The 12,476-nt window shown below is 37.5% G+C and overlaps 1 protein-coding gene across 10 annotated transcripts in view; it reads right to left on the minus strand.

The window, feature by feature from the left end:
* The window catches only part of LOC123775788 (cytosolic beta-glucosidase), an 889,125-nt gene that overhangs the window by 495,351 nt on the left and 381,298 nt on the right, over positions 1-12,476 (minus strand). Inside the window, exon 8 of one of the 10 annotated variants that reach the window (XR_015725388.1) lies at positions 1-12,476. This exon is cut by the window's right edge and continues 22,217 nt beyond it. The exons of the other annotated variants lie outside the window; for them this stretch is intronic. The gene's annotated coding sequence lies outside the window, so the exon portion shown is untranslated. 10 annotated transcript variants of the gene reach the window in all.

Here is a 12,476-nt window from a genome sequence, read left to right on the forward strand (position 1 = left end):
TTTTGGATTTTTTTTTTTTTTTGCCACTACAGAATATTCATTCCTGTCCTAAGACTGTTGTTTTAGGAAAATCTTACTTTGAATATCACTTCAAATTGTCTCAGTGTGAGGAATCCCAAATCAAGTTCCTTCATATGCGGGTAATTTAATTCTTCATATTACATCTTGAAATGGATAAAATATATCAATTTTCTCTGTTCTTAGAGACCCATAGACTACATTCCCAGCCCTTTATATTCTTATAGTACTTATTTGTATTATTCTATTTATTTATATTGCATTTTTCTTCGTGAAGAGTACTTTAGTAATATTTAGATAACTCTTACTATTCCAGACTAAAAAGAGAATAACTGCAATGGTCATAAATATGGTCTGTGACTCTGAATTTCCATTCAACATAATTTCTAAAGATACAAGCATTCTAATTCCCTCTCTTCTTCAGGCAGAATCCCAAGTATCTCATGTGATTTTCTTGGCATCCGCTCAAGTTCTGATAAAGCTACTAGTGCCAAACTCATCCTTACCTGCTACCCTGAATCTGCTGCTTTTCTGCCTTGCAACTTGACCTTGACTTTGCTGCTGGAATGTGACATTGTTAGCACTTCCCACATTGCTATCACTCCCTCTGTCAGTACTAATGCTCCTCTTTGAGATAAAGGAGTCCTCTACCTATCCCCTCCCCAGTATTACCAAAGAATGCTAGGAGAAAACACAGCCCAAGTTTTGGGCTAACTCACAGGAGTGTCTTTTAATGTCCCTTCATTAGCAATGACCTACCATTGATCCTAAGACTGGGAAATATGACTTAATTCTAATTTCCATTGGATGGTGGGGCTAAGATTTCTGGCAATGCATAGTGTCTGGGTCCAGATAACCTCAAAGACCGTGGCAGACTGAGCTTGCATTACTGGACCTAGCTATGAGAATGGGGCAGAAAACAGATGAGGGACAATCAAGGTGGGAAGAGAGGACATGAGGCATACTATTTTAAACATAATGAGTTTGAGGTACTGTGATGAACATGAAAAGGGAAGTCTGCTCAGTGAGTTAGAAAAGCAGAAAGAACACTCAGATTCAGCAGCCGGCAACATAAATAAAGCTGCAGGAGTATATGTATGAGAATATTCTATATAGCTGATTAATTACAAAGAACTGCCATACCTGAAAACATGGTTGACTAGATACCAGAAAATTTTTTCTGCTATGAAACATTTAGGAGTATTGAATTATAATATAACAATTATCTGGGAGTACACAGCTAATCTTACAAATAAAAAGAGGTGCTTCTAGGGGACAAGGTCTTAAAAGAAGCTGAAAACAAGGACACAAGTGGGTGATGAAACCAGATCTACCCTGACTGCATGTGTCAATCTTTTGTCACCCAGCAACTTGTGTGTCAATGACGTTGAGCCCACTCGAGGTAAGGATTTGGAGCTGAAAGCCAGAGCCCTGAAAAAGCCACGTGTTTGGTGAAAGCATAGAACATGAAAATACAGTCTGCCTGAGAGTAAAGAGAGAAACAAAGGAAACATACATATTTTAGCCCAGACTTACACAAAAGCCAAAGTTTCTCCTAAGAATTTATAAAAATCAAGCTGTCTCTCAAGATGAGTTGGAATTGTTATTTGTATGATTTATATGATCTGACAAACTACACACATTTTGAATTAAATGATATCAAGTTAGTGGAATCATACAGTGCCAAGCAGAAGCAAACAGAGATATTCTCCTGGGAAATTTGCCCTAATACAAAGCTTGTAGAATTTCTAAAAATAAAACCTGACCATTTGAACAAGAATCCATAATCCAAAATTAATAATACTAAGAGAAACGAGCTACGAGAATGAATGTCAGAAAAACCAACAAGCAGGAGAAGTAGACTCCCAGGGACTTCTGATGCTGAAATCCTCAGATACAAAATTTCAATAAGTATTTCTTAAAGACATAAAACATAGAATTAAAACACCACATAAAAATAAAAAGCAATCAGAATTGAAAAAAATTGAAATTCTCAAAAAAAATACAATCTTTGAAATACAAAATGCAGCAAAGATATTAAATATGAGATTAATTACAACTGAAGAGAGAATTAGTAAATTGGAAGGAACCTGAAAAAAAATACCTAAAATCCAGTACAAAAAGGAAGTGTTTTAAAATATGAAAAACAGTTTTAAAAATATGGAAGATAATGAGGTCATATACATGTGAAGGAAGTCCCAGAAGGAGAGAATACCAAAAAAGAAAAAGAAAAAAAAGAGAGAGAGAGAATATTTGAAGGGTTAATAGCTGTGAAATGCTCACATTTTCATCAACAGCGTGGGAGACCAGTAAGTTGCTATTGCCACACAAGCTACTTTTCTGTGCCATTCAACTAGTTCTCAGCAAATGAATGTAATTGGAGGAGATGGTCACTTTCTGTTACAGTTAAGAATAGATGAATATTTCCCTTTTTCAGTTTCCCTCCCTCCATTCTCTCTCTTTCAGTCTCTTTCTCCCCTTTCCCTGCTTCCCTCCCTTTCTCTCCCCATTCAATATGATAGATTGACGACCCCATGTTAAACTCGAAGGAACTGGATTCCTCAGTTCTTGCTTAGAGGACAATAGCCCAGAAAAGCCAGTAAGCCAGAAACACCTGCACTGAAGTTCACATGAGCTAGAAGCAAGAAATAAAACTTACAATATGTTACACCAATGCCTTAGGGGGGGGGTCTTTTTGTTATAACAGCTGGTATTAATTACTCTAATACACAGAGACTCAGAAAACCCTACGAATCTTAAGCATGTTAAGTAAGAAATATTTACATGCATCAGACTGAAATAATAAGAGCACAACAATAGAAACTAAGTTTTATATACTCTTCTTTAATGTATCTCTCAAAGTTGACTATTTTTTCCTGGCTCCATCACAAATACTGAAGTCAAAATGTCCATTATCTTCCTTGTGAGACACTGAAAAAAGCCTCCTGACTGATCTCTCCATCCTCCATTCCTACTCTGCCTCCAATTCTTTCCCCACCTGTCAGAAAGTGTGATCTTTAAGAAGAGGAAATCCATCATTATCATACTTCTGCTGTAAAACTTGAGTGGAATTCCATTTCTTTTGAAATATGGTTTGGACTTTACAGCATAATTTCCAAGGCTTTCATCAATATGACCATGCCTACCTCACCAATTTTGTCTCTTGTTATTCTCACTGGCTCTAGCCATGCCAGACTTATGTTACTTCATTTAATGAGTTATTCTCTCATTTCCAGGTGTTCTAACATTCTGTTTATTTACCTGGAATATATTCACTTTCACCTAAATATCTTTTATGCCTCCTTTCTCCAGAAAAGCTTCCTCAGGTAACAAAGATTAGTTTTAATCTCGGAGCTTCTACTTTTGAAGCATTCAAAATTCTCCCGGAGTAGATATGTCGTACTTCTACTTTTGAAGCATTTACCATGACAATAATGGTTGGTTTATTCCTATTTTGGGATTGAGACTTAGTTCACTTCACAGGAATTAGGTCTGTAAATTTCTTGGTGGCAGTATGCTGAATATAGTTGCCAGGGCATAGTAGCTGCTCAGTAAATATTCCTAGAATGAGGTTAAGTAAATGAGTGAATGAATGAATGAACCAAAAGAATGCAGAGTAAGGCCATGTTTCAGGAAATTTCTGCTTATTTTAAAGATGATTATTGGATACTAGACAGGTATTTGATCTTGGTGTCCATCAGAAAAATAATCAAATCTTGGCAATTAAAAAAAAGCGAAAACCTCATCATTCCTAATTCACCCTAAGTATTAATGGACCTTAGCTACACAAAATTGTACATATCACAAAACTTGGTTCACTGTAGATTATAACACTTAATATATATATGGCCCTCATTTTATTATTTGCTTGTTTGTTTATTTGTTCATTTATTCATCTATTCATGCATGCATTCATTCAATTGTAGCGGCATTAAAATGAACACTTGTGAACACACTATCCAACCTAAGAATTAAAGAACTCCCCATGCCCTCTTGCCCTACTCTCTGATGTAAGAAATGCCCTAGGTCTTATGTTTATCATTTGTTTGTTTTCCAAAATTATATTATTACGTACATAGATACGCTTCAATTATATGTGTTTACTTTAGTCCTTAATTTTAACTACTATAAAGGGTGTTATTCAGCATGGTGTCATCTGGGAATTTTTTTGCTCAATATCCCATTATTGAAATTCATTCATGTTATTGCATGTACCCGAGTCTATTTATTTTGCTGCTGCTTAATATTTCATTATATAAATATATCATTATTTATTTATTTATCCTTTCCTATTAGTGGACATTTGGTTGTTTCTAGTCTTTCATTTTTATGAACAGTGTTTGTCATGACCATCCTTGTACATGTATTTTATGGTAAATGTGAAAATATTTCTCTCAGGTCTATATGTAAGAGAGGAACTACTGGGGCCAGAAGAGAATGAAAATGTTATAAAATTTACTTCCTTGTGGTCGCTTTACATCTTTCTTTGCTTTCTAATATGATAAAATATTCAATATCAAAATGGCCTATTTACAAGTTAAGTGAGTTCCCTGCTTTTGAAATGCTCACAGATTAATTAAATATTCACCTGATAGGCTTTCTTTTCTAGGCAAGAGATGGGGCCATTCATCATTCATTCAACAAACATAATTTAGCATCATGTTGAGTATTAAGGTTATACCAGGGAACAAGATAAGCATGGTTGCTGCTGTCTTGGAGCAAGACCCTAATAGTCAATTATTAATGTGATAAACACCACGAAAAAGTGTAGGAAGTTTTAGAATGAATAACAGAAATACCTATTCTGGTCAGAAGATGGGAAGGATGTAGGGGAATGCTCCCTATAGGAAGGACCCAAATGCTTAAACCTGAATTAGGCATAATTTTACCCAAGAGTGGGGAGACTGCAGATTTAGTGGACAGGGTCTTCCTGATAGAGGAAGTAGAATGTGAGGATATTGCCTTAGAATTCTGTCTATATTTCTTCTCTCTCAAGGCTTAAACAAATTCTAGTGGCCAAGGCAGAAATTAGTGCCTCAAGCAGCCATCTCCATGTTCTTCCTATCTTTCTTTCTCCAAAGCAGGGCTCTCTTCCGCCAAAGGAAAAAAAGTCATATCAGCTTCTAATGATGGACCCTACACATCAGTTTACCAGGCAAGAACACCTGTAAGTCTCCAGCTGGGAACTCCTACTACAATTAGAACATAACAGTTATTGAGCATTTCTGAGAAAGGAATGCAAACTTCAGAAAACAGTATGGGAAAGCAGACCTTGCATAAGATTTGGTCTTACATGAGAGCAAACTTAATACCTCTAATATATAAAGTAGAGAAAAGGATAATAATGAAAATGGAAGGGTTTTCTCTAATCAGCATTGCATTTCAATATTTTTCATCTAACATACATATTCTTGCTTATTCTGGGGACTAACTTTATATATATATTTTTTACTTTTGAGTTGTTTTTAATTCAATACACTGGAAAATTAAAGGTTGTGGACTTATTATAAAAACTTTTTTTTTTGTCCTAACATCAGACAAAATCTATCAATAATCAACAATGATTCTTGTGAGCCTACTAGATATTCATTACTATTCTACAGTCTAAAATAAATCAGACAAGGAAAAGATGCCATATCTGAGCCCCCAGAATATTCACTTTGTTGAGTATATTTCTTTACATATGTGCATATTCTTTTATTTAAATATTTTATACACTATATAAATATACACATAATTAATTATAAATTAATATATGTGCTTTTTTCCAGCTATATTATTTATATATAATACTTTCTCTTCTGAGACCTTAATTTGGAAAATTAAATTTCTTCTGTTCCATTATAAAGCCTATGCATGGCCTTCTAATATTCTTTGTGAAAACTATTTGACAATAACAAACTTGTTCTCCTTTAATCCTTGGGACAAACAGTAATTTCTATTTATTTAAGTCTTAGTTTTCTGACTATTAATGTGCAAGGGGTCATATTGTGAAATAAAGGCTTAACAAATGGCCTGTTTGGAATATCAATGAGTTACTTTTAGTCATCACAAAGAAAATGCAAAGATTCTTTTAAAAAGTAAATACCAAACTGTCACAGAATTCATTTGGAGAAAAAGAAATAAAAGAATATTCATTTGAAACTGCCTGGCATACAGCTTGTTTTAAGGCACGGCATGGCAGTTATAAATCCGGAAGGAACCTTACGGCTCCTCATATAATCAAGGCCCTTTATGACCTGTCCGTTCCATAGATAAGGAGACTGAGGCCAGGAAAATCAGTTCCAATCCAAAGTCACACAGCAACCTTGATGCAGTGTGAGGCAGAGAACCCATGGCTTCAACGCTATGGATTGATTGCTCTTTTCCCTGACCTATGGTTTATTCTCGATAAGCAATTTCATCCCAGAAAAATGTTTATGCTCATGGTGAAGCTGGGAAAAGATAAAAGAAATAGGGTTGGTAGAGTGGGCATCATTTTCTTGAAAATTTTCTTGAAGTAGAGTATCTGCCTGCTGTACCACCAGACACACACACGTGCGCGTGCACACACACACGCACACTCTCTCTCTCTCTCTCTCATTCACACACACTCATATATACAAATACAAACATGCATAGATGATTACAAGATATTGGAAGATGAGCCAGTTTCTTACTTTTTGTGATCCCCCAGGAAAGAACTTAGGTCCTTGCACGTAATTAAGCTGAACTGAAATTCTCTAAGCATATCTCAGCATCCCTAAAGCACCCAGTGTACCCATTTTATCCTGTGCCCTTGTGTTTCCACTCCTCATTCTCATTCTCTTCTGGGAAGGGTGGCTCTCTAGTATGGGCAGAGGAGTTCAGAATTTGAAGTCAGGGGCGCCTGGGTGGCACAGCAGTTAAGCATCTGCCTTCGGCTCAGGGCGTGATCCCGGCGATCTGGGATCGAGCCTCACATCAGGCTCCTCTGCTATGAGCCTGCTTCTTCCTCTCCCACTCCCCCTGCTTGTGTTCCCTCTCTTGCTGGCTGTCTCTATCTCTGTTGAATAAATAAATAAAATCTTAAAAAAAAAAAAAAAGAATTTGAAGTCAGACCAACCTGGATTGAAATCTACACTCAAGTTTCACCACATGTGCTGTCTTGGGGAAGTTAATATTGTAGCATAAACACTGGGTTACCTGGGCCTGCTTCTCAGGTAGGTTATCACACGCCTGGTGGGAAGGTGGCTTTGCCTGTCAGCAAAGGAGTAAGTGGTATTTGAGTTGATTTTTTAAAGTATGAAGAGGATTCCAAAAGCCAGCTTCTGTGTCCGCCAGCCTGACCTCTTGCTCATAGCATCTTCATCTTTTTGCTGAGTTCTTGTATATATAGCCAGCCAGAGGTGCCCGGGAATTATCTCCTTCTCCCCAGCACTTTCAATTCATTAGCAATAGCCCCTCAAACCAGTGACAAATGGGCATTGGTATACATAACCCAGGTCCCTCACCCTTCCACTGAAACAACTCTGAGGCACGTGTGTGACAATAATTCCCAGGGTCCCTCCTCTGATTTACGTTCCAATTGCCAACAACGGTAACTTAGCTGATGATGTATACTTTATCGGCCTTCTTCCCTCCCCCGACTCGTTTCTTCCCTCCCCTACCAGAGTTGCCTAGACTCAGCTCCTTACTAAACTATTTACACTTGAATCTTTGTGTCAGGATCTGCTTCTACATGAACCCAAACGGAGACGGATACTGACAAGTGTTATAAGAATGTTAAGAATGGGATATTATGGAAATACCTAACACAGATGGTAAGGGGCTTTGTTCAAAGAGGATTTCCTGGAGTAAGTGGTATTTGAGTTGATGTTTTAAAGTAGGAAGAGGATTCCAAAAGCCAGGAATTGTAAGTACAAAGTCTTGGAGGCAAGAGACAGTATGTTATCACGTTTAAGTAGCTGAAAGTGGTTTAGTGCACCCAAAATTAAAGAGTGAGCATACCAGGTAAATGAGGAGAAGAAAGGCTGGACAGGTAGGCAAGGGACAGATCAGAAAGATGTTTGTGAGCTAAGCCAAAGAGATGTCCCTTTATGCAAGAGCAATAAAGAGGCATCGTGGGAAGTTAAGCAGAGCAGTGATATGATCAGATTTCTGTTACAAAAAGATTCACATTTGGCAGCAGGGGTGAGAATGGATTGCAGGGATCAAGATAAAAAGCTGGGAGGCCCATTGGAAGCCCATGGCAGTAATCCAGGTAAGAAATGACATGAATCTGAACTAAGTTAATAGTAGAGAAATAGAAAAGAGAGGACAGATCTCAGAGTTATTATGGGGTTCGATCAACAGGACTTTCTGAGGAATTGACAATGGAGGATAATGGGAGAGGCAGAATTTGAGAATAAGTCCATGTGTCCAGCATTGGTGATGGCATCAAATGATGGTTATGCTGCCCACTGAGCTGGTCGTCAAAGAGGGAGAGGTCGGTTCAGAAAATCAAATAGTGAATACACTTTGGATATATTGAGGGTCATATGCTTGTGGGAAAGTCCTATGAAACCAGAGGTCTGGCCTAAGAGGCAAAGAAGCTAGGTCCAAAGAAGTAGAGATTGAAGTCACTGTCACACAAGAAAGTGGTGCCATAAGAGTAGATGCAGTCAACCTTGGAGAAACATGGAAAGGGAAAATGCATGACATTACTATGTAACATAAGAATGCCAACATTTAAAGGACCAGCAGAGAATAAAGAGCTCCTTTAGGAGACTGGGAAGGACAGACACACCCACCCTCTGGCAGAAGGACACCCAAACCCATTCTTGTGCCCACAGCACATATAGGAATTTATCACAGACCTCTTGCACTTTGGGCTCCAATTTAGCCTTAGAATCTTCCTCAACTTAGCACAGATGGAGTAGCAAGGGTCATAACTACTTCAAAGAGCTATCATGTGGATTAAATAAGATAAATATATAAAGCACTTAGCGCAACATCCCATAAATTGGCAAGAACTTAATAAAAGATACATATCAAACCATAGAGGTGAATGCATATAATTTTGTCACAGGGGACAGGGGAAGGAAGCTGAGAGAATTCTCTTCTGAAAGTCTTTACTTTCTCTGAAGTAGGCATCCGGGCCACCTGTAAACACGAGCAGAGGAAGTGATAGGGTAGAAACATGAGAAAACTGTGGAGATTTTTCCAGATAGCTAGTGCAGGGAATGGGTACAGGAGCTGGCAAAGGACCCACACAGGAATTATTGGGAACTGCTGAGGATCAGGAATGAGCCTGGAAATCATCAACGATGATCTTAAATAAAAAGCTGTTAATCATAGAACAAACAAAACCCATAGCCAGCAGAAGGAAGGAAATAATAAAGATTAGAGCAGAAATAAATGATACAGAAACTAAAAAAAACAATAGAAAAAATCAGTGAAACCAGGAGTATCATACTCTCGTTTTCCTTTGAGCGTAAGATAGGAACAAAAAACACTGCTACATTAGAAAAAAAATAAAGGAAAGTAATGTTCATGGAAAAAATAAACAGTATTTTAGGTGTTTTGCAATATATTATGTAAACCTCATGGAAAATATATGAGTGGATATTATCAATTCCATTTTTCAGATGAAAAAACTGAGGCTGAATTTTTTTTTTTTAAATCACCTAAGATCACTTTTGCAGTAACAGGCAGAGCCAGGATGGAATCCAGGGCTGCCTAAAGCTCAGGTGTGTGCTATTGGCAGAGACATCTTCATTATACCAAGTCTCCATTTTTAGAAAATAATTTCTTATGTGTTTCAGCTTCTTTCTCTCTGTTCTCTGTTGACGTTTCACTACTCTTACTTAAGGGAATTCCTTTAAAGTGAACCACGAAATAGACATGAAAAACTAGTAATAATTTCAAACCAGCCTTTACTGTATTGTTGCTGTTACTTGTTGTTTCTCATGCATTTATTGAGTATTTGAGCTTCCCTACTTCAGTCAAATAGTATTTTAATGCAAAAATGAAAATAAATCCCTTGTCAGCAGAGATGATTATTCCAGAACAAAAGACACTTTAATATTCACATGTATAATTCATTTCTATGTTTTTACTCTCCCTCCCTCTATCTATTTGGCTATCCATCTACCTATCTGTGTAATTCTCAGTATTCACAGTAGTTATGTTCTAGAAAGTTTCCACAAACACTGGAATTAACAAATATTGAGCCATTGCTCCTAGGGGAAATACAGAGTTAGGTTCCTATGAGCCTCTGGTCCCACTGTTTTTATAAAACCATCAATGAGTAACACTGTTTTATGTGTCTCCGTTTAAAAGCACCTTATGTAATACTATTGTTGACTCATTAACATTGAGCTCATGGCCAGCAGCGCTCTGACTCCTGCCCAAATGAAGTTCTTCTGACACACGTATTTTCTCCATAGCGCCCAGCACAGCCTTCCTGCACTTAGGAACACTAGACAGGATGTCAGCATTATGCTGGGGAACCATTTGAAATGGTGAAATCACCAAAACATCACAAAAAGTGTGAAAAATATGGCCCTGAACAGACCACAGAAAGGACACATGTATACAGTATGAGAACGAAAACAATAAGGCAGTGTCACTCTGTTGGGCTTCAGCCAGGAACATTGGCAACTCAAATTTTTCACCACTCTGTGCATATCTGCAAATAATCAAAAAATCCCATGAGTTTTGATTTGGGGGGTTATCAAATTAGTTTTAAAAAGTAGGTGAATTCACAAATGCAGAATCTGAATAATGAAGATCGGTGTGTGTGTGTGTGTGTGTGTGTGTGTGTGCGTGTGCATGCATGAGTGCCTATCTGTGTTTTCACAAATTTAAATGCTATCCTGAGTACAGGCTAGTATTTCTTTACGTATCAGAAACTGTCCCATGCCACACCGAAAGGGCTGTCTATTGATGGAGAGTTTTATGTGAAGTCCCCGTAGAGGAGGACCCTTCCACAAGCTTGTGAAGTTTGGAGACTACTGGAGAACAAACTCTCACATTGAATAGCTTTTATTTCAATAATATGCCTCCTTTGAATTGCTTCCTTTCTGCTAATTTTTATATCTTTGCATCTCTTTCAACAGCAGAATGTGAAGAATCATGTCTACATTCTGGGCACATAAAGCCAATGCACAACACTGGACTGGAAATACCTTGAGATTTGCGTAGAGCATTTCTCCCTTTGTCAGAACATGAAAAACTAGGTTTTGGCTTTTCATGTTTAAACAGTGGTGGTCAGCATACACTCATCTACATTTTTTGGTCAGCTGCAGTCAGACTTCCTGTCACTGAAGAACATGGTAGCAAATAAGATATAAACTCTACAGCAAAAAAGAATTTGCAGCAGCGCCTCCTTTTACCAGAAATAAGTAGAAAATCTCAGGCTGTACTCCAGGGCCTATTGTTTTCTTAATTAATCATGTTTTGTGTAAAAATTATGACTCTTTTATGGCAAAACAATTGTAGAAGCCATGAAAGTTTTGAGGTTCTCAGGGAGCTTCTCCTCAGGTACTCAGTATTACCATTGAGTCCCCCGTTGGCTCTGTCTTCATGTGTCATCATGCAGTCAGGTTGTCACCTTTTGCTACATCTTGGGCACAATGGTCAAATTCTTTCCATTCATAGACCAAATCATCTCATGTCAAAATAGATTGCATTTCCATTAATCCCTGGTCTTTAAAATCTCTTTTCTAGAACTCTCTGTCCTATAGCTAGCTGTGCTGAGGATAGATGATACAGTAAAAGCCACTCCAGTTTTAGAGCCCACCGTATCATTGTAAATTATCAGCCCTCAGCTGTCCCCTCCCCAAACACTGAAGGTTTATTCATTAGGAACAATTCACCCCTCTAGTGGAAGGATGTGAGTACTGCAGCTTAAGCTCTGACAAATACCTCACTAAGCTTATGGCTGAAAGAGTAACTACAGACCTCTTTACATATAAGATTCCCCCGTTTATGCTGGTTTGTTATTAAATATAACTCAATAAAGAAATCTCTTTAAAATGTTCGTACACTTGCTTATGTTTATACACAGGGAAATGCTTCGAGCTATAAACAGGCAGTATTAACACTAATAGATTTTTGTTTACACTCATCTCCACTTTTCCCTTGTTTAGAGTCAAATAGAAATTGATTGGAAAAATGTTTTTTTGTGTACTTTACTGAGTTAAGCAATAATGGAAGATGTCTTTTTCCCCCCATATGCTTCCCATAAACAATGAGCTTATGTTAAAATCCACAATCCAGCACGAAATGGAAAAACTGTTCAGCTAAACTGGGTTATAATGGGAAAACAATGATATTACTACCAATGAATACTGGTAGCTATTGTGGGAATGATGTCAAAATTCTGATTTCAGCTCTGCTGTTGTGATGTTCTTGTCAGTTAAAATGTGGGGACTGAAAAATGCCTTCATGATTTAGTAGGCCGGAAGTCCTAAGAGATGAAATAATTTGCCCAAGATCACACAGTTAGTTAGTGG

Source organism: Ursus americanus, chromosome 8, assembly GCF_024610735.1.
Source record: "Ursus americanus isolate L20-20 chromosome 8, mUrsAme1.1.p, whole genome shotgun sequence".
Lineage (NCBI taxonomy): Eukaryota > Metazoa > Chordata > Mammalia > Carnivora > Ursidae > Ursus > Ursus americanus.